Source organism: Corvus cornix, chromosome 3 (genome assembly GCF_000738735.6).
Source record: "Corvus cornix cornix isolate S_Up_H32 chromosome 3, ASM73873v5, whole genome shotgun sequence".
Classification (NCBI taxonomy): Eukaryota; Metazoa; Chordata; class Aves; order Passeriformes; family Corvidae; genus Corvus; species Corvus cornix.
The window spans coordinates 40,167,807-40,187,498 of NC_047056.1; the positions used below are offsets into that span (position 1 = coordinate 40,167,807).

The following is a 19,692-nucleotide window of genomic DNA, read 5'->3' on the forward strand; positions in this document are numbered from 1 at the left end:
TGCTTCTTCATCCATACCACCCCTGTGACTGTGATGGCACTTTCAGGGAAGACTGTGTTTTGAGCAGAAGTGCACAGTCCTATCCACCTTCCATATTCATAGGGCCCTATCCAAAGCAGCAAGGCCAAGTCTTTGGTGCCCAACCTGTGCAGTGCAGCAAAGGGGCAGATGGCAGGTGGGGTGCCCCTAGCTCAAGTCCACGCATGTTTTACTCCTCCTTTTGACCCATGATAAAAATAGACCAGGTCAAGCTTCACTTCTCATGCAGAAGCTTAAAGATATCAGTTCATAGGCCTCAAGCAAATACCTGTGGGTGACCAACAAGACAGCTGAGAGTTTTCCTCTTGTGGTGGGAGCTGCACAAGCAAGGCAGTGCTTCAGCCGTGAAAAAATTGAAGCTGTTCCTCCTGCCGAGCACACACCAGAAAAAGCACAAATGATCAGCGCTACTTTCAGCTCATTTGCTGGACAAATTACATCTGATGAAGAAATGGCACAGGTGGGGCTGTTGAAATGAAGGGTGTGCAGAAGGGAAAACTGTGAGAGACCCCCAGGCAGGTCTCCTCACACCTGTGAGTGGCAGGGGAAGAGCAAAGCCTCCCCACACCAATCCCCACATGTGCCCAGTGCTGGGGACTCCCAGCAGAGGAAAGGATGGCATGGTGGCTGATGGGCTGCTCAGGCCAGGCAGGTCACCCTGGTTTCAGTGGAGGGGCCACAGCGAGTGGCTGCTGGCTGGGGACCACTGCAGCTGGTGGGCACAGTGCAGAGCAGGCACCAGTGCTCCTCTGAGGAATTTGGCAGTCACCCCACTGCAAGCAACCAGCAAAGCGTCAAAAAGAGACCAAAAACTTATCTTTTAAATTGATCTCAGAAGATATAGCAACACAGATTTTGAAAGCAAAATCATAGTTCTGACAAATTAAAAATTATTGAAATTTGATTCATCATTCTTATTATCTAACTTTAGGTGGGAGAAGCAAAATTTTCCAGAGAGGAAAGCTATATGGTTGGGTTCAGGTGTGATACAAAGGCAGTTTAAAGTACCCCTCCTTTATCTTCATTTTTATCTTCTTTTAAATGAAAAAGAGCATTACTTTTTCTTTTTATTTTTTAAAATCAATTTGGTAGAATTTAGGCTTTGAGTAGGAAGAAGACATCTTCACCATAAACAAAAGATTGTGTGTCTAAGTTTGTATTTGATAGCTGTCTTCCAACAGGTAATTAGATTAAATAAATGCACCAGATACTCATTGAGAGTTAACAGTAAGAGAGCCAACAATTACATACAGGAAGATGTGACACAGTCGCTTTTGATGGTTTCCCCTGTGGTTTTTACTTCTCCTTTTGGCGAAAGTGAAACAACTGTGATTTCTCTCATTTCCACTCTCTTCAGAAATTGTGAAAGTATCTGTCTTTCTTGTTATATCAGCATCTTCACTTTGCTGTTGATTCAGAAGCAAATCCAGTTGTACAAACAGATTAAGGCTAAAATGAAACACAGCTAGAAAACAGCATTTTTCTCAAACCAGTAGTTTATGCATAAAATCACCAAGTCACAGAATCACAGAACAGCTGAGGTTGCAAGGAACCTCTGTGAACCTCCTAGTTCCCCCCTCTGCTGCTCAAAGTAGATGACATATGGGGACCAAAAAAATAGGAGTGTGCTGTGCCTGGCACTTCAGTGAAATGAATGCAAAAATTTCTGTAAAATACTAGCACTTTCTTAGTGCATCTAATGAACAGTCATTGTTTAGATATTTTGGAATACAGGTGTCATCCAGAATTCATAAAGTGGGCCAGAAGCACTAATCTTCATCCCAGAAATTAGCAACAAAGATATAAAATCAAATGAATACTTGTATACTCGTGCCCCAAATTAGAAGTTTTTTGACATAACAGCACACCAATGAAAAAATACCGAGCAACTTTCCTTTAAGCAGAATGCAGAGCATTGCTTTTGTGCTTACAAGCCCCTGGGTGTGTGAAGCCACCTGTATTTTCATAGTTTCCTTAGCCACCAATTTATTTTACACATAGGAGATGTACACTCTTCATCAACATTTAGCTACAAGCAGCAAGCATGGTGATGTTTTTGAAAGAATATGCAAAGGCAGCTGCATCCAGTGTTTCTACACAGGGACACTTGGCAGCAGCACACTTACACTGGCTGATCTGTGTCCTGTTCTGAGCCACTGACCCTTTCCTGTGCTCCCTCTAGGCAACCAAGTCTCTAAACATTGGTTTAGATGCAAGATTTTTTATGCCCTAGTTCTAGCCACCTGAACTCTCTTGGATCTAGCTCCTCATGTCTACTTCTGAACTACATCACACTGTGGGAGCCACCAAACACACCTGTGCTTGTGCCCACACACGGCTGTGCCTGAGCAAGCAAGAGGCAGCTGTCCAAGATCATTTGCTTTAGAGACAAGCAGGCCACTGCAAGGCTCTCCCTCCTTACAGGTCTTTCTCACTTAATCCTGCAAATCCAGCAGCTCCAGATTTATCTTTCTTCAGGTTCAGATGCATTGAGGTTTTTGGTTCATGTTTTTCTTACAACTCAGTGGAAGATTTTCTTACCCTCTGTTTCTTGCCACCCCTCTGCCAGCTGTCACCATCCCCAGAGCAGAATCAGGACCACAGCCTCAGCCTCTGTTTTAAGGGTGGACTGTCTTGGAGAATGATGCCTGAGACAATAATGCTCTAGATGTCTTCCCCATGCCCGCTGTTCCTGGCCCTGTGCTGCTCATTATTCAGGTCTGAGCTTCTGTGATTTCCAGTCAAGCAGTGGAAAGTAAAGCCTTGCAGATTTTGGTTTGCTCAAGACATCCCTTTGTGAATGGCAGCAGCAGAGGGACTGTTGCATGAGCAGTTCCAGCATCTGCATGATAAACAGGACAGCAGAAGCAGTGAGGACGAAAATTTTAAGTCACACCAAGGTAAATGGCTAAACCAACCCCAAACATCTACGCAGTGATTTCACTGCCATGTCAGTGGGCACATGGACAGCCAGGAACACTGACTTCAAACACTGGCAGGTTTGGTTCTAATATAATTAATTTAGAAGTAATTACTACTGCCACACAAAGTGAGATGAGCCTCAATATTACATAGGAATTTAGTCAAATTAAAAAATAATCAGCTCTTACCTTATGTATTTGAAAAGGAATCAAAGAAGAGGGATGTCCTCTGTTTAGAAAGTGGGAGATTTTTGCCGAAACCTGTAAAGTCGTGATTGAAAATGTTAACCTTCTGTGTGCTGAAATAAAACTACCATCTGACAATTTGATTGTCTCAGGGACAATGATTAAAGCTTTCTTCTTAGAATTACGTTGCTGAATGGTTGAGTACTTAAACAGACAGCCTTCTTTGTGCTTTTGAAAATCATATTGGCAACCTTGAAAATCTAGTTGCTGCTTTTCCCTGCCTCTACCCTCAGAGATGTTTATAAATTGTTAAGAAGTTTGAAAATTTTATTTACCAGGAATTGTAGATAATTGATTATTTTCAGACTTTTAAACATACAATAGACTCTAAACCCCAACTTTATAAAATATTTTTTGAACAGCAAAGCCTTCCGTAGATTGACCTGCCATGTGCTCATATGCATGCATTTGATAGGCCTATTTTCACGCATCAGATCAGGGAATGTAAAAAGACCATGGCATTTCACAGCATAGAAGAATAGATGAAGGGGGAGAGGGGGGAGCAGGAATAATAAATTTCTGAAGATAGCTGAAGTCTGAGAACATATCAACTCTTTCAGGCTTCTGGATTCGTACAAAGTAAAACCTAGGTTTGCAGCCAATAAGGCAGATGGTGATCTGCTGGTCATCACATCTCTTGAACAGACTTTAGCTCCATTCAAGATGCCTAGTCACAGGCTGGTAGGAGTACTTTTTGGTGCTGTGACTTTTCTCTACCCAAGGTAGATGGTCATAGAGATTTTAGATTTTCCTTATTCTTTTTTGGGCCAGTTCTTCTTGCTTTCCAGAGTACCTGTCCAAAGTATTTTGACACATCTGGTATGAGGCCTATCTTTGAAGTCATGTCAGTTACCAAAAACTAGGTCAACTCCCTAACTAACATCAACTTTTAAGAATTCTGCTTAAAAAAGTAATTTAAATATAGTCACTGTTCTGCTTCCCACAGTGCCTCCCTACTTCAATTATGTACAAAATTCACAGACAGAAGACCATTTTTGAGGAAACTGGCATGGTCTTATCTGGCTGAAAGGTCTTGAGATAACATTGTGTTCTCAACTGTTCTCTACCAGTGTAGAGAAAGTTCAGCATAAAAACAGAAGTCATTACTTAAAAAGGAACTATGATAAACATTCATCACCAAGCATTTGCCCATCAGAGATATTTAGAATGTTTATTCTAAAGGTAAGTTTCACTATGGTGATTTTTTTTCCCCAGAAACAGCTGATATACAATGTTTTACTAGCACTCAAATGGGCTCCAAGTCAAGCTGTTTGTCAACTGGAAATTTCATCTTGCAAAGGAAAAGTATTTTAAAGCTGCTCAGGAGTGAATTTCACATAAAGCAATAAACTTTATATAGCAGATTTGCATTCCTTAAGCTCATCTTCCTGCTCTGGAAATCTGGACTTCACAGCTCTGTGTTGTTGAGAACAGAGAATGGCTGAAAAATATAGCAAATACTGTAGAAGTTTCTTCCATTATGTTATTTTCACTGGAGCTGCATTCATGGGAATGTCACCATCTCGCAATACCAGCAGCAGTAGAAAATATTATTTACATGAATCCACACATTTACATCATTCTTTCCTTGAATCCCATAGCAAGCCACCTTTTGTCTGAAGTCAGAGCAAACAGAAGAAAATAAACATTGTGCTGGTGAATGTGATTAACAAGGCATAAAACATTACAGCCATGGTGACTCTTAGATGGGAACAGAAGCATAAATGCCAACTAATTCTTTGTCTGTCCTGAAAACCAGGGCTAAATCATCCTGTTGGCAGAACTACTAGTGCTACAAGTACTCTTACGGGGAAACTGTCCCATGACGGAGTCTCTACAAGGCAGATTTCGTCATTTACCCACAATAAGAAGAGAAGAACAAACAGAAAACTGCTCAGAAACTGCCAGTGCTGAGAAGGGATGACTCTGCAGGCTGCAGATGTAGATTAACAGAGAGGGACCATCAGGAGCTATGACTCAGAGACAGTTTCAAAGCTGTGGTTCTTAGATTTGGGTGGAAGCCTTCCCCCAGAACTGCTTAAAAACTATTCTTATTTCTTTAGTCTCTGCCCTGCCACACTTCGTCATCTTTATCTCTGCCGATGCCTCCTTGGTCTACATGCTTTACTTTGCATCTCTTGCCTGGACTAATTCTTGTCCTACTGTCCCTCATTTTTAAGTCTTAACTTTTTATGTTTCTTCTTCCTCCACCCAAAGACTTGAGGATGGGGCATTTGATATGCCAGGAGCTCCTGACTAGGGCTGTTACAACAGTCAGAACAGAGGGAAGCCGAGGCTGATGGACAGCTGCTGCAGCTGATGGTCATAGCTATGTGAATTTCTACACCTGCCTGAGCTAAAATTCCCACAACAACACAGAGGGAACATGAGTACTGTGTAAGGACTCTCCTTCATCGACAGATAAAGTGGCACCAGAAGCGCTGCTCGTAAGAACAATCGGACTTTGGGTTACTCAGCTGTACTCCCTTACATTAAACCTGTGACAAACACTGGGGAGTAAAACAAATATTCATACATTTTTAGTTACATAGCCATATACATATGTGTTACAGCCAAGTATTAAAATTCTCATGCATCCATGATTTCACACTGACTTTGCACTGTATTTATATCACTACAAAAGAGGCTTTAAAAATTCACCAGATTTTCAGCAAGCGTAAATCAGTTTAGCTTCACTGCAGTGCATTGCCTTGACTTTGGTGAATTTAAATCAGACTTGAATCATTGAAAGTGCACTGACTTGTACCAGCTAAAAGTCTAAATTTAAGACACATAAAACAACTAATGCATTTATCTCTTTGCATCAAAACAAGCTTGGGTGAAAGCAAGCCAATGAGTCTGTCTGTATACATACTACTTTCCACAGGACTGCCAAAAATCTTTTGTTTAGAAAATGTGGCTGACATGAAATTCTCCATGGGAATCAAAACACAAAACTGTTAAAATTGCCTCTCTGCTGCTAATTACCTCTTCCAGTTCTCATCCATATGACTAAGGTTTTGCTTATCTGATAGCTAGAGTCAGAGTACTATTATGTATTGGTAAAGGAATTATTTATATTAAACTTAGTAATGAAATAACTGGCTGATTTCTTTCTGTCTAAAAGACAGGTCAATTTGTATTTATTTTTCTTTTTTTTTTCTTTAAAGCTGTGCAAGAAAATGCATTTATTTTTTAGGGAGCTACAAAGTAGAATTAAGCTGATACTCACTGCCACTATGTAGAAGGCAAATTGCCAACACTGCTGACATAAATGAGTACATAATCTGAGTAACCCTTAAAACTCTCTGCAATCTATTCTGGCTTCCACACTGGCATTGTGGACTTTGCTCTAGCTCCTCTACCAGACATTTTCCAGCAAGACCTCTCAGGCATAGTCTGAACTTCTAGGATCTCATCTCTGCTTGGTGCTTAAATCTGAGGTTTTTTACTTTGATCGTAACACAAGTTTTACTGTGTAAGTCACAACAGTGTGGGGGAGTCCTGCCTTCGAATGTGGAGCTTTTGCTGCTGAGATTCAAACACACTTTCACTGACCGCCCTCTGTAACAAAACTCTTCACCTGCAAGTAGCACACCCCAGGAACAGATTGTGAGTGGGGAGGTCCTCAAGCAGTCCTTTTTGGGAGAATTTTACAAGGCAAGTAGTATGCTGGGGCTGCTGCTGCTGCTGAATATGGAAAAGGCACTTGCACTTCCCCCCTACCCTCTCCACAGGCATGGAAACTATTTGGATCAGCACTTGCCTAGGTCCCTGGACATATCTAGGGTACTTGACAGGTATTTAGCCCAGGGTGGTGTCCATGGGCTCTGCCCAGGGACAGCTAAGAATAGCTGTGTTTACTAACACCTCTCACAAAGGACAGCCAAGAGCAGCAAGACAGGTAGTAGGGGGTGAATGGATAGGAGGAGTCAGGAGATTGCTTCCTCTTTCTGCTTCATTGAGTCACTCAGCATCTGCTTCCTTCACTTTACAGTGGGAGTTTCTAAGTTCACTCCCAGTTTTGATAGCTGGATGGAAAGAGGTGATGTACATTATGATTAATTTTCATAAGCAGCTATTAGGCTTGCTCATGGTTTTGAAAAACTCTGTCAAAGAGAAAATCAGACTGAGATCATGATCTGACTCCTTCCCCAGCTCTGTAAAGACTCAGTAGTCAGTGGACACCAAACCTTCTCATGTGCCAGGTTTATACCCCACTCTGACACATGTCAGTTTCAACAATGCAGTCAAACTCACCGGTTGGGCATGTCAGAGAAGAGTAGTATTCCCACAAGGGAACTTGTTTGCCTGACTTAGATATTCAAATTTTATCAGACAGGATCAGGATCTCCCTCTGCAGTAGGTGAATTTCCTTCTGTTCTGTATAAGGAGTAGCACAGGCATTTGTTCAGGAACATGACATCATTAGGTACTTCAGTGCAGGAACAAGATGAGTGCCAAAGCAAGGTAGATTGGGGCACAGCGGTGAAAATGTCAAGCAATGGAGGATCCACCACAGCATGACATGAGAGCCTGGAACATGCATCTGTGTCTTCTCTTCTTCCTCATTGTTCACATATGTGTGTGCCATGCTCATCCTCTAAGAAAACATAGTATAATAAATGTGGTGGATTGATCAACCCTAGTTTTTACCCAGGAAGGGCCAAGCATTCTCTCCCCAGGAAGGGCCAAGGACAGGATATTTGCTGTGGCTGACATTACTCTGAGGGACTGGGTGTCTCTCAGCTCCCAGGGATGCGGTAACAATGAGCTTGGAGCACATAATCTGCCCCCCTGCCCTGCACCAGGCTCTGCCCACTGCAGCCCCATGGGGGCCAGAGACAGATACACCATGAACAGCAGAAAACAGTGACTGAAACACTTTGCTCCAGGGTGTGGGACTTTCCACACATACGGTGTGGGGTCTGGCACAGGATGAGACTTGAGGTGTGTGATATGGAAAGGATTTCCTACTGCTGCTTCTAAATTAAGGAAGAGAATAATTTCCAGGGGTTGATTCTGAACAGCAAGGAGAGGATCTTGTCCTGAAGTGCCCTCTGTGAGTGAGAGCCTCTCTTTAACAACAGAGAGGTTGAAGTGAGCGTGGCTTTCCCTTAGTAAAGATAGCCTCTGTGAGCATCTTGTTATCAGCTGGATAAGTCTTTGAACATTCTAATTAAGGTCTGACTTCATCTAAATGTCTGTAGTCAGGAAAGATATGTAAGCATAGGCATAACTGGGCATGAGCTGAGTTATATTTGTCATAAAGAGGAATTCAGCAAATATATAACTGTCTTCTAGAATGGGCAGGGCTAGGCAAAGAAATGCAAGTAAAAGAAAAAGGAAGGAAGGAAGGAAGGAAGGAAGGAAGGAAGGAAGGAAGGAAGGAAGGAAGGAAGGAAGGAAGGAAGGAAGGAAGGAAGGAAGGAAGGAAGGAAGGAAGGAAGGAAGGAAGGAAGGAAGGAAGGAAGGAAGGAAGGAAGGAAGGAAGGAAACAGAACAGAAAAAGTGGAAAAGGTAGTGGGAAGAGGAACTTTCTTCTAAAATGGCCAAGGTTTTCTTTTACTCTACCCTCATCCCTTCCCTGTGTATCTATTACAGGTCCAGTGCTGCTTTTGTTTTATCACTGAGCATTAAGTGTGCCAAATCCCTTTGCAGAGTCTTGAACCACAAATGAGCCTCAATTTTGATTTTGCTACAGTCACTAGCAAATCCATTTATATCAAGGGCTAAAGATCATGGTGGCTTTGCTTGAAAAACATTACATCAGTAGCAAGAAGGTGATTATAACGTGTTAGGCTCGGTTCTTAACTACTTAATTCAGTTTGGGTCTGGTGTAATTTTATTTTTCCACCACTGGTGTGGAACCTAGAATAACCCTTTTAAATCTCCTGTACAGTTAATCCAACAGGCTGCTGTAAGGATATCAGAGCAAGGCTGGGCAGTTGCAGTCACTTTAAGGTGTTTCTTAAGGGAAATAATTATATTTAAAAGGAATAATACTTTCTGAAGACTTTTTTTTTTCTCTGCTCAGTCTAATGGAGCCCCTTGAGCTCAAGACATTATTTGTATATGACAGTACAAAATGGATATTTTATTTTAAATCTGTTTCAATTTCTTACCCTTGCTGAAATGCTAAAGGCTGTAACACTGATACATCTGCTTTCCAGGGACAAATGCAAGTAAGCAGGCCTTTAGAACATTTTGTAAATATTTCTGAAAGCACATTTAATATCCCTACATAATTCTTCTCCTTCTTGAAGTGTATGTGCTGTAGCTTGTTCTGAGACAGAAACCCCCAAAGTGGCCACTGAGCAATGCTGTGGACCACAGGAATTTTCAACAATGTCCTCTCTGACCTGCACTATTGTGTTTAACAATAACAGAACAGCCTATAATCCTTAACAATAGGAGAGTTATCATATATATACACACAGTCTGCAGAGCCATTGCAAACAGTATAGGATTCACTGCAAACAACCACCACTGCTTTCCTCAAGGATGTTTTAGCATTTTCTCCACAAGCTACCCACCAGATCATTAGGACTGAACTTTAGAACATCCCTGATGTACACATCACTTCTTGGCTTAAAAGCTTGACATGGGAAAAAAACCCCAACATTCTATATATTTATTTCCATTTAGAGAGATTTGTGAGTGATTAGAAGCTTCTTTGCACTTTCAGACATCAAAAGCCTGGTTTTAAGGAATGAAATTAGTTGTATTACTGCAGACAGAATTTATTTCTCCTTAAGATATTTTATGTTTTTTAAAAAGACATATGGCTAGAAAGAATGCTACTGTGCACATGAAGGAATGTTGTCTTAATATGCACTTCTTAAAATTAATTTGGTAATGCTTTGCACTCTCAAATGAAACAATACAATACTGGAAGTTCAGGAAGAGCTTGATAGGAGAAGTACAGCCTGATATATGCAGAGTTAACCTTCATGCCAGGAGGCCCTCAAGAACTCGGTCTGTGCTCCAACTCCTACAGCCAAAAATACAAACTGTTGTTCTGCTGGATATCTCCTTTCTGAAAAGTTCAGATATGCTTGCAAGTGCAGTGAACAGCCTTAGTGCTTACTTCCAAACTAGAAAAAGTGTGTTACACTGAGAGAGAGGGTTGTCTGTTTAGCTCGTTAAAAAGAAGATAAATTGATATCTCTTTAAACCAGCAGGTAAGATATGAGTGTCTTAAAATAGAGAAAATAGAATGTACCAAAGGGCTATTCAACAAAACAGAGAAGCGTGACAAGTACTAGTGCCTGGAAGCTGGATTTGGGCACATTGGATACGACACATCTCTCAGCAGCAAGGATGATTAATGGCTGGAACAAACCCCATGAGGTTCTTTATCCTCTGTCTCTTGCCATCTTCAGTTCAAGGCGTTATGAAAGATGGGACTTCACCAAATGTAAGTCACTGAATTACTCTAAAGACCAGCTGAATTAAATTCTACAGTTTGCATTAAACAAGCCAGAACAAATCTCCTGCTCATTCTCCCTCATAGAGATGAGTTTTTCCATTGCTTCCTCTGCACAGGGGCACTTGTGCCACAGTCCATGCTCGCAGCAGAGCATTTTATATTATGTCTCCCTTGCAGATGAAGCTTACTTAGTCCATTGTAAATCAAAATTTATAGTGAGAAGGAGCTGTAATCTCATCATACTGCCTTCTCACAAGATGGTGTCAGATAAAGGTCAATAACAGCATGGAAATCCAGCATAGGCTTGAGGCTTCAAAACACCCTACTCATGCTGAACTGCCCATGTCTTGGGATGACTACACTGCCCTAGCTGTAAAATGCAGCACACTCTGGCCTCAGAGGGGTCTACCAGACTGACCCCTTGGCTCAGCATCATGCTCAGTGAGGTTTGCAGAGCTCCCTGCTGCCACAGCATCCTTGCTAGCAACAGGCAAAGTGGCCAGTGCAGCCCCACGGGAACACATGGCAGTGAGCACAGCATCGCTGGGCCCAGAGCAGCTGGTCACTATGCTCTGGGGCCAGGGCTGAGCAGGGAGAGCCCCTGGAAGAGAAAACCCACAGCTTGGCAGCATGCCTCAGCTTCAGAGCAGTGCCTCCAGACACTGGTGATTTGTCACACTAAGCAGTTACATCCATCTGCCATAACCATGTCAGGTGAAGCAATTTTGCAGAACCTTTCTGTTGAATTCCCATATTCGGATAGGTGCTGTTGGGAGGCAAAGGACATACTTTTCAAGCCTTGTGGTCTAAATTTGTAAATGAAGACTTGAAGGTGCCTTTGATGACTGGGAATTTATGACATTTTGAAAAACAGGTCATTAATTTAGGTGCCTATTTCTGTGCATGTGTTTCTAACTTTAGTCAGAAAGCAAGAAAGTGATGATCTTCCCATCTTGAAATGTAGAAGTAATGTAATTCAGGAGATTCTTCACTCACAGAGCTGTACTCCTCCATAATCTTTGTCTACAATCACCTTTGAATTCTTGGTTTCTCATTTGATTGGCCTGTAGGGTTGGATCTGAATAAACTTCCTTGGGACATATACCGTGGAAACAGTACTTTGTTCATATCATATCTACTTCAAACTAGTTATGGTTTGGTTTTCTTTTTTGTCTGTAACATCTAAATACACTTTTACAACGTGAAAACAATGTAGGGACAAATTTTTCACTTAGAAAAACTGCATTTGGGAAAGTTTGTCTGGGAGGTGTTGACCCTGAAGGTGCTTACAAGGTAGAGTATGCTGTCTTTAGGATTTGCTTAAGCAAATAGATTCCACAGTGCCTTGCTGGATAACATTAAGGACACTCTTACACATTTCTTAACTGACCTATGAAGGTCATTAACAGCAAGGTGTAGCTGCTATTGTGCCAGCCTGACTGTACCGGCCAGGAGATGGTCTGCTTTTTCCATTCCCTGTTATTGTACAAAATTGTACTCATGGGAGAGAGAGCCAAGGATACAAAATGCTGATGATTATTGTACCAGGGGTCTGGTAGTCCCACTTGCTTCCCAGCAAGCTTTAATATTTATCCCATGGTGATGCAACCTTCCCCTGCTGTTTTGAGCTGTGCTAACTGCTGTACATGTGCACAAAAAATTGGTCCCTGCCTCACTCAAACCAATATGCAAATCCCAGCACATACTGAAACACAGTAAGGAGTAAAGGAATATAATGACTCAACAGAAAGGGGAAAGATGTGGAAAACAGGGTAAAAATGTGAGATTTGTGGTTAACATAGCAAACAGAGGTCACAGCACACCAAATGCCTTATCCATATGCTAGTACTTGACAAGCTTCACAACTGCAGTGAATTTAGAAAGGTCTGAAGGAAGCACCTTTGTGATTTTGCTTAGGTGTCTTCCCACAATAAAGGAGTGGCATGGCATAAAGGTGAAGCTGTCTGACCAAAAAAAAGCATTAAAAAAACAAACACAACCTGGTATTAAAGGTCGATCTCAGAGTAGACTTAGGGCTCCATTATTTCAAAGTGTAATTATTGAATATTCCTGTGCTGGCAGATGCTGTATTGAGCACAGACATCACAGAGAACTGTCAAGGAGGTGATACAGAAAAGAATTTCACATAGACAAGTTTAGCGACCTGAAAAGGACACAATTTAAAATGCAGCCCAGGTAGCTCTATTTCTGCAATGTAAATCTACTGCTGAATATGCCCCCCATGGCTATTTCCTTTTTTACCCAGTTGGGCAGGGCTGAGCTGTGACATCTGTAAATTGAAACCCAGGTCCTTCATTTAATTTGAGACACTTGCTTTAACACAGATGGAGAGACTCATCTTCGTGTAAATGGGATGACCAATACAGTTGTACCATACGTGATAGAAAAATGGCATAATTGGCTAAAGCAGTGGAGGGCTTGGAGGTGAAGCCTATGCCAAAACAACAGGCTAAAGCTCTGAGGAAGGTGAGGGATGGCAGCATTACCCTCAAGGGAGGATTCATCTCACTTCTATGTAGCCTTCTAAAATTATGGTTTAATCCCATCACAAGATATGTGACAATTGCTCTCTCCATTACCTATAGAGGAGTCTATACTTACCCTGTTGTTGTAACTTCTAGGCAATTTAGGTTAGCTACTGTAAATCCCACTGCAGGTTCCTGCAGAGGAGTTCCCTGGTGCTTTCTGTTACTTTTCCTTTGTACATACAAACCCCACTTCTATTCCATACTTGTTCAGGATGAAGACCTCAAAAATGCAGAAGCATTACTAAGGAAAACTTGTAGAGGGAAAGATTGACTTTTTTCTTTTGCTGAGCAGGCACTTTCATTTCACAGATTTACATCAATGTTTTCACTTACATGCTTCCTGAAGTATTTGTTTTGAGGCTGAAGCTCTCCATATACAGAACTCATGCATGTTATATGAGTTAAAAGAACAGCAATTGCTGGAACAAAGAAATGAATATCCATTACATTTTCAGCCCACTGGATATTTCTACACGTAAATCCTTTTGGTGCTTTTGGACTGGTTCTAAAAAAGTGAAATAAAAACAAAAAAGCCAAGAGCATGCTAACCCAGTTTGCTCCCAATTCTAACAAGAACTGCTCAGATGTGGCCAAATGACTTCTGCTAATAAGTGAAATGTACATACGAGTTATAGTCATCGTGTCAGTGTGAAGGAAGACTAAAAATAATGCTCTTTTCATTTTCTATACAATGTATGCTTTGAAAGGTGTTATTTTTTCAGTCAAGTAATTATAGGGTAGAGAGAATGTGTGGCCAATGGCAAGAGGTTAATTACATGACCAAACACCCACTACATCTTGCTCAAAGAGCCCTGAAATGATTACACATTGTTGTAACTTATAGGCTAGTCTGGACTGCTGGTTGGAGGGCTACCCTCAGCTTAAAAGAAATGCATAACTTCTACCTAAGAATCTTTACCATCTTTAAAAATAATGCTGTATACCACAGAGAGATTAGCTAAATTTCTGGCGACAGAAGATGTCAGTTTATTTACACGGTCCACCTGAGAATTTTACATGGACTCTATTTTTCCTTTCCCTTCTTATGGTTAGCCAATTTCTCATCTTCTTTCACAACACAGCAGTTGGCAAGAAAATACTTTAGAGATCTGTAATTAAAAATGAAAACTATCAGAAAGCTTTTTTAATACCTGCAGCAGCTCTGAACTTCGCTTTAACTGATTTTATTTTAGATTATATTGGATAAGGCCAGGAGAGATCATCTGATCATCTAATGTGTATACCAGTCACTAGATTTCTCCTCAATGCTTCTGCTTTGAGAAAAGCACTCCCTGGATGTAAAGGGTTTTCAAGAAAAATATTCAGTATTTATCTGAAAATGAATCCAGCAGATATCACAGTATTAGGATAACACTGACTGCTAACCTCTTACTGGGACCCAACTCTGTTCCCATGTGCTTTTGATTTACAGGAGCTGTTCACCTGAGGACAAACACACAACTTGCTGAAGTCAACCTGGATGCTCGTATGCTACAAGACAGTCAAGACAGTCTAACTCTCATCCACCGTGTTGAACACGGATCACAGCACAGTTCAGTAAAGACAGGACAAAGGCTGTCTGTGCTCTGAACCTACAAACACAGGTATGCTGGAGCACCCCATCCAGGCAGAGGACCCTGCCTTGAAGCCAGATGCACAAGAAGAGCTTCCAGGCTCTTTCTCTACTGCTAAATGGTCCCCTGGGCCATTTCAGCATCCAGATCCACTCCTTCATGCACAACTATCTGTAAGTGAAATGGTTAGCAAAGTCTGGCTGTGAAATCAATAGCTCATAGACAACTCCCAGGCATGGACTAGGAAAGAGCATGTGCTGGTGACCACTCCAGCAGCCAATTTACACGCAGTCACTCTGTTTTAGAGCTAAATCAATTTTAAACCATGGAGGTGGTCAGGCTAGGTCAGTTGGCTGTAGGGCTAGTGAAAGGTCCTTACATTGCCTATTTTATTAGTACAAATATAACTTGAGAGAGGTTTCAACCCAAGAACTGTTTACTAATAAATTACTTTGAAATGTTATCTATACATAATAAAAATGAAGCATCTTCCTTAAGGGAAGTTTCTTGACAGTTTTTGTAATTCATCCATGTATAAATCAAAAAGTAAGATACATTTATTAAGATAGCTGCCATTTCATACAGTTCTGTGCTTCTCTCTCCTAAAAATAGAGCGAGGATAATTGTACTGAAAAACCTGAAGATTTCCAAAACCCAATTACATAACTTGCCACACTTCCTCTGTTTTCCCCTCCTGTATTTCAAAGAGGTCAAGGTTATTAAATATAGGCTTCTGCCTTCATACAGTAAGAAAAGCAGGAACTAAACACATAGTAAAGATTTTTCATGTAATGTGAACTTGCTCACGTAGCCTACATATAACTACGTTTACCAACTGAGCTTTGAAATCGATACTTCGATGTACACAGTGTGTGCAATTCTTGAAGGTGAGATAATGGTGCATTAAAAAACTTCTTTTCTCTCCCTGATTTGTATGTGCTTATAGTGTCCAAAGCTGCAATCCTTATTCTGAATAATTTATTTTCCTCAGTGGGTGTGTCGTCTATGTAGAGACCACAGTTTGATGACCCAGGTTTGTTAATGTTGCTCAAGCATAAGGTTTTGCACTGCATTATGGAAAATTACAGCTCTGGTACCTCTGCTCTCAAAACACGTGCACACTTGGGAAGCCGTGAGAAGGGTTACTTTAATAATTTTAGTCTTACATATGGATTTATAACTTTCAGTAGTGTGCTGACTTACACAGCGTGGCACTATACATCAGATGCATGCTGCCTCAGAAAATTAATGCTGCATTCTGGCAACCATATGGGCAGCTGGCGAGCAGCCAGGAGACCAGCAGAGCATGACCCTACCTTCATGCAAACCTTCCCTATGCAAGAGAACTGTTTGCATGGACTGCACTAGCCAAGGAGCAGAAATAAAGGGATCCTGTACGTGGCTGCTGCTCATAACCATCAGATCCCGCAGGGACCGATGTATGCCAATGTGATTAATGAGAGGAGCTGCACAGACAGCAGACAGAGCCTTGTGACAGGTAATCACATGGGCACTTGTGACTTCTTGATGTCCAGGGAATGAAGAGGCTTGTAAAGGCTTTCTTGTGTATCTATGTTTCTTTATGGATCTCTTCTAGTTGGTGCTCTCACCTGTGACAAAATTTAGCTTGCAAGCTCTGCAGGGAAGGGCATTTATCTTATTTGTTCTGTAAAATACGTATTACACATTGAGTGCTGAACAAACAATCAGAATAATGGCTTACAGTAGCTTAGTTATCTTTAGCACCTTAAAAAGAACACTGTTCAGCAAGAAAAGAAATTAAAAAAAAATTACCATCACTTGCAAGGAAAGCAGTTTTTGTTTCTCGTTCTTTTGCTTCACTTACCCTATTATTTCTTATCAAGCATGTGATCTTCTAAAGGCTTAAATCTAACTCTGACACCAGCTTCAGTGGGAACACCTGTAGGAATGATGGCCTGAATTGGAAACTCCTCAAATGGGATTGTCTTCTCACTGTGTAAATGATAAAAATCTCACAAAGAATACAGAGGAAAATTTAATTTAATGGTTTCAAGTAACTTTATGCATTACCTTAAATGGAAGGTGCCTTGATGATAGTCAAACACAATCCTGTTTATAATGCATTTTATGTGTATAATGCTTTCCATTTATAAATATCTCTAAATTTTTTTACATCTGTTCACAGGAATCATGTCACTCTCCAGGCTTTACAGCAGCTCTTTTACTTCTCATTGCAATGGCCCTGTGAAAAAAAATAGGGATTGCAAGTGAAACAGCACACATTTTCCACTGTAAACTAGCTGGTACACTGTAATTTCATGCTTTAGTTCCCTGCACACTAGCTTTTTCAAGGAAATCAGGGCTTATGTTTTACCTTCCACAGTACAATCTCTATATGCTGGTCCTGCTGGTTCAGTCAGACATCTAAATTCTTGTCTACGCTAGTATTTTTCTTAAATCCTGATTCTGTACTAAAGATGCTGTCATTTGACTGTTGATAGCAACAACTTGTTCAGCAGGCACAAGCAGGCCTAGTTTCTTTCAGTGCTGCTTCAGCACTGTCCAGCTCATGGAAGAATTAAACAGCACCATAGTTGCTGCTGGTATCTGACCATCAGTAGCATTTCCATTGCTCCTGCCACACAGAAATACATTGTAGTCTCTGGGGATTTCTGAGAAGTGACATCTATACACTATTAGCCTGCTCCAGTTCTGCTCCGTTTGAGGGATTTGTTTGTATCCAGGCTGGAGTCTAGCGATGGTTTAGAAAAGCTGACTAGACACAGCTAAAGTAGAAATAAATAAATTCTCAGCTGATTATATACACCATGTGGGTCCAGCACAGTGATAATTTTATTCCTGGTGCTCCCTGGCATTTGAAAACCCAGGCATGCCAGCAATGCTAAATCAACTACTTTCAGTAGCCAGTTTTCCCAGAGCCAGCAAAGTATTGATCTATGCACACCCTGTACTCAAGTCTCCTTTCAAATCCTGAAGTACTACAGCCACTGTTTCTCACCCTGTGAATTGAACCTACCCATTTCACCAATATCCAGAGAGAACCAAGCACACAAACCAGTACAACATTCTGCAAATGTCATCTGTGACAGAGCACGCAGATATCTGCCTTGGGTAGTGAGCTATCACATCACAGATTTTACGTGGTTTCTGGCAGGCACTGCAAAATATCCAATGGTATCTGGTAGCACACTCTGGATTTGGAAAAAAAAATCAGCCTATTTCCCCCCCTCCTTTTATGTAGGAAGAGTTACGTTTGATTTTTCCTTTTCTCTACACTTTACATCTAAAAGGAGTATAGCATACCTTTAGTATGATAGCACTACAAGAACTCAAGGTTTTATGTCCCCCCACCACCCCCCAGCTAAGTTCTCCAAGAGCTCTCAGAAAGGCTTTCAACACCTCCCAAAGTCTGAGACCCAAGAAATAGGATCCCTTCCGTCCTTGGAGCTGTAAAGCCTGAATATGGCACAGTTACACATGTAGGGCAAAAGTATAACTGACCTTCACCTGCAAAACCACAACTTCTGGTAGTTATACAGGTGCTATACTACTGGATAAAAACAATAATTTAATTGCTTAATGTAGACAAGGCCTCTGAGGAATCTCTTTCTTTAAATAACCCAGCCAAACCAAAGCTTCATCAGCAAAACTCACTCCTCTGAACTCCCTCACCAGAGAGCAACTTGAAATTCTTTTCCAGATACGCTAAAAGGGAACAGTATTTCCCCCTTTTTAACCACCCGAAGAATCCAAAAAGCTACACACTTGGACAACCGAGTTCAAAGAGGATTGTTCAAGTACTAAGTTTCAGAGGATGCCCAGTGCACAACAAATATGACCGCTGAAGTATCAGGATGTATTACTTACTTCTGCGGGTTAAGAAACAAAGCCAAATCCCCAGAGCTGGACTGAATTCCTACGTCTATACAACGGCCGATGCCTCTCAGGGCCAAGTGACACGTTTTGTGAGAAACCACAGAAATATGACGTGCCTAAAGTCCATTAAAAGGTATCTGATACTTTAACTTCTTATCAGGTTTATCTCAAGCTGGGGAAATTTCTGTCAATGCAGCGTTTTTAGACAATTCCTTTCACGCGGCGCTCCCATAACCATTATCAAACGCAGCAGCGCCCGGGGCAGCAGCGGAGCGTCGCTCCCCTGGCTGTGCCGGGAAACGCCGAGGCACCGCGGCGACCTGGAGGCCGCAGGGCGAGGGGGCGGCCTTGACCTGGAGCCACCCCCCGGGCTGTGCGCCCTGACCTTCGCCCGCGGGCAGGGAGGGCTGGGAGGTGGCGACATTCCCTCCTGCCCGCCCGCCTTAGCGCGGGGAAGCCACGGCGGGGCCGCGCCGGGATCCGCCCGCAGGGTCTTTGTTCCCGCGGCGGCGGCTCTTTGTTGGTGCCAGAGCCCGACCGCGGGTCCCGGGCGGCGGCACCCGGCGCTCCCGCCGCTTCTCCCGCAGGGCCTCTTGCCGACATCGCGCTCCCTCCGGGCCGCGCTGCCCCCACGGCCGCGTGTCCCCGGCCGCCGTGCGGGGACTCCCCCTGCACCTGGCCGCGCCGAGCCCCGCCCCGGCCACCGCCGAGCCCCGGCCGCCTCCCCCCGCCGGCGGGCGGACACAGGCGGCAATCTCCGGAGGCGCGCGGCCGCCGGCGCCGGGAGGTGGCGGTCAGCGGGAGCGCGCGCAGGCGCGCACACGCCCCGGGAGGAGGAGGAGGAGGAGGGCGGGCGGCCGGGCGGGGGCGCGCACGGCCGGTGTGTGAAGGAGAGAGCGAGGGGAGGGCGATCCCGGGGCGGAGAAAGGCGGCGGCAGCGGCGGCTTCCCTTGGCTCAGGACAGGCGAGCGGCCACAGGCGCTGCCGAGCCGGGAGATACGGCGACCGCTGCCGACTCGGGGCATCCTTTCTCTTCCTCCCCGCCCCCTGCC

General features: G+C 42.8%; 1 long non-coding RNA gene across 1 annotated transcript; it reads right to left on the reverse strand.

Moving 5' to 3' along the window:
• Positions 1-1,152: 1,152 nt before the first annotated feature.
• Positions 1,153-19,309, reverse strand: LOC109143505. Its single transcript, XR_002043726.3, has 5 exons — positions 16,814-19,309; positions 16,608-16,735; positions 13,521-13,606; positions 3,150-3,221; positions 1,153-2,881 (listed from the first exon to the last, which is right to left on the reverse strand). It is a non-coding gene; the product is annotated as an uncharacterized LOC109143505 (long non-coding RNA).
• Positions 19,310-19,692: the final 383 nt, after the last annotated feature.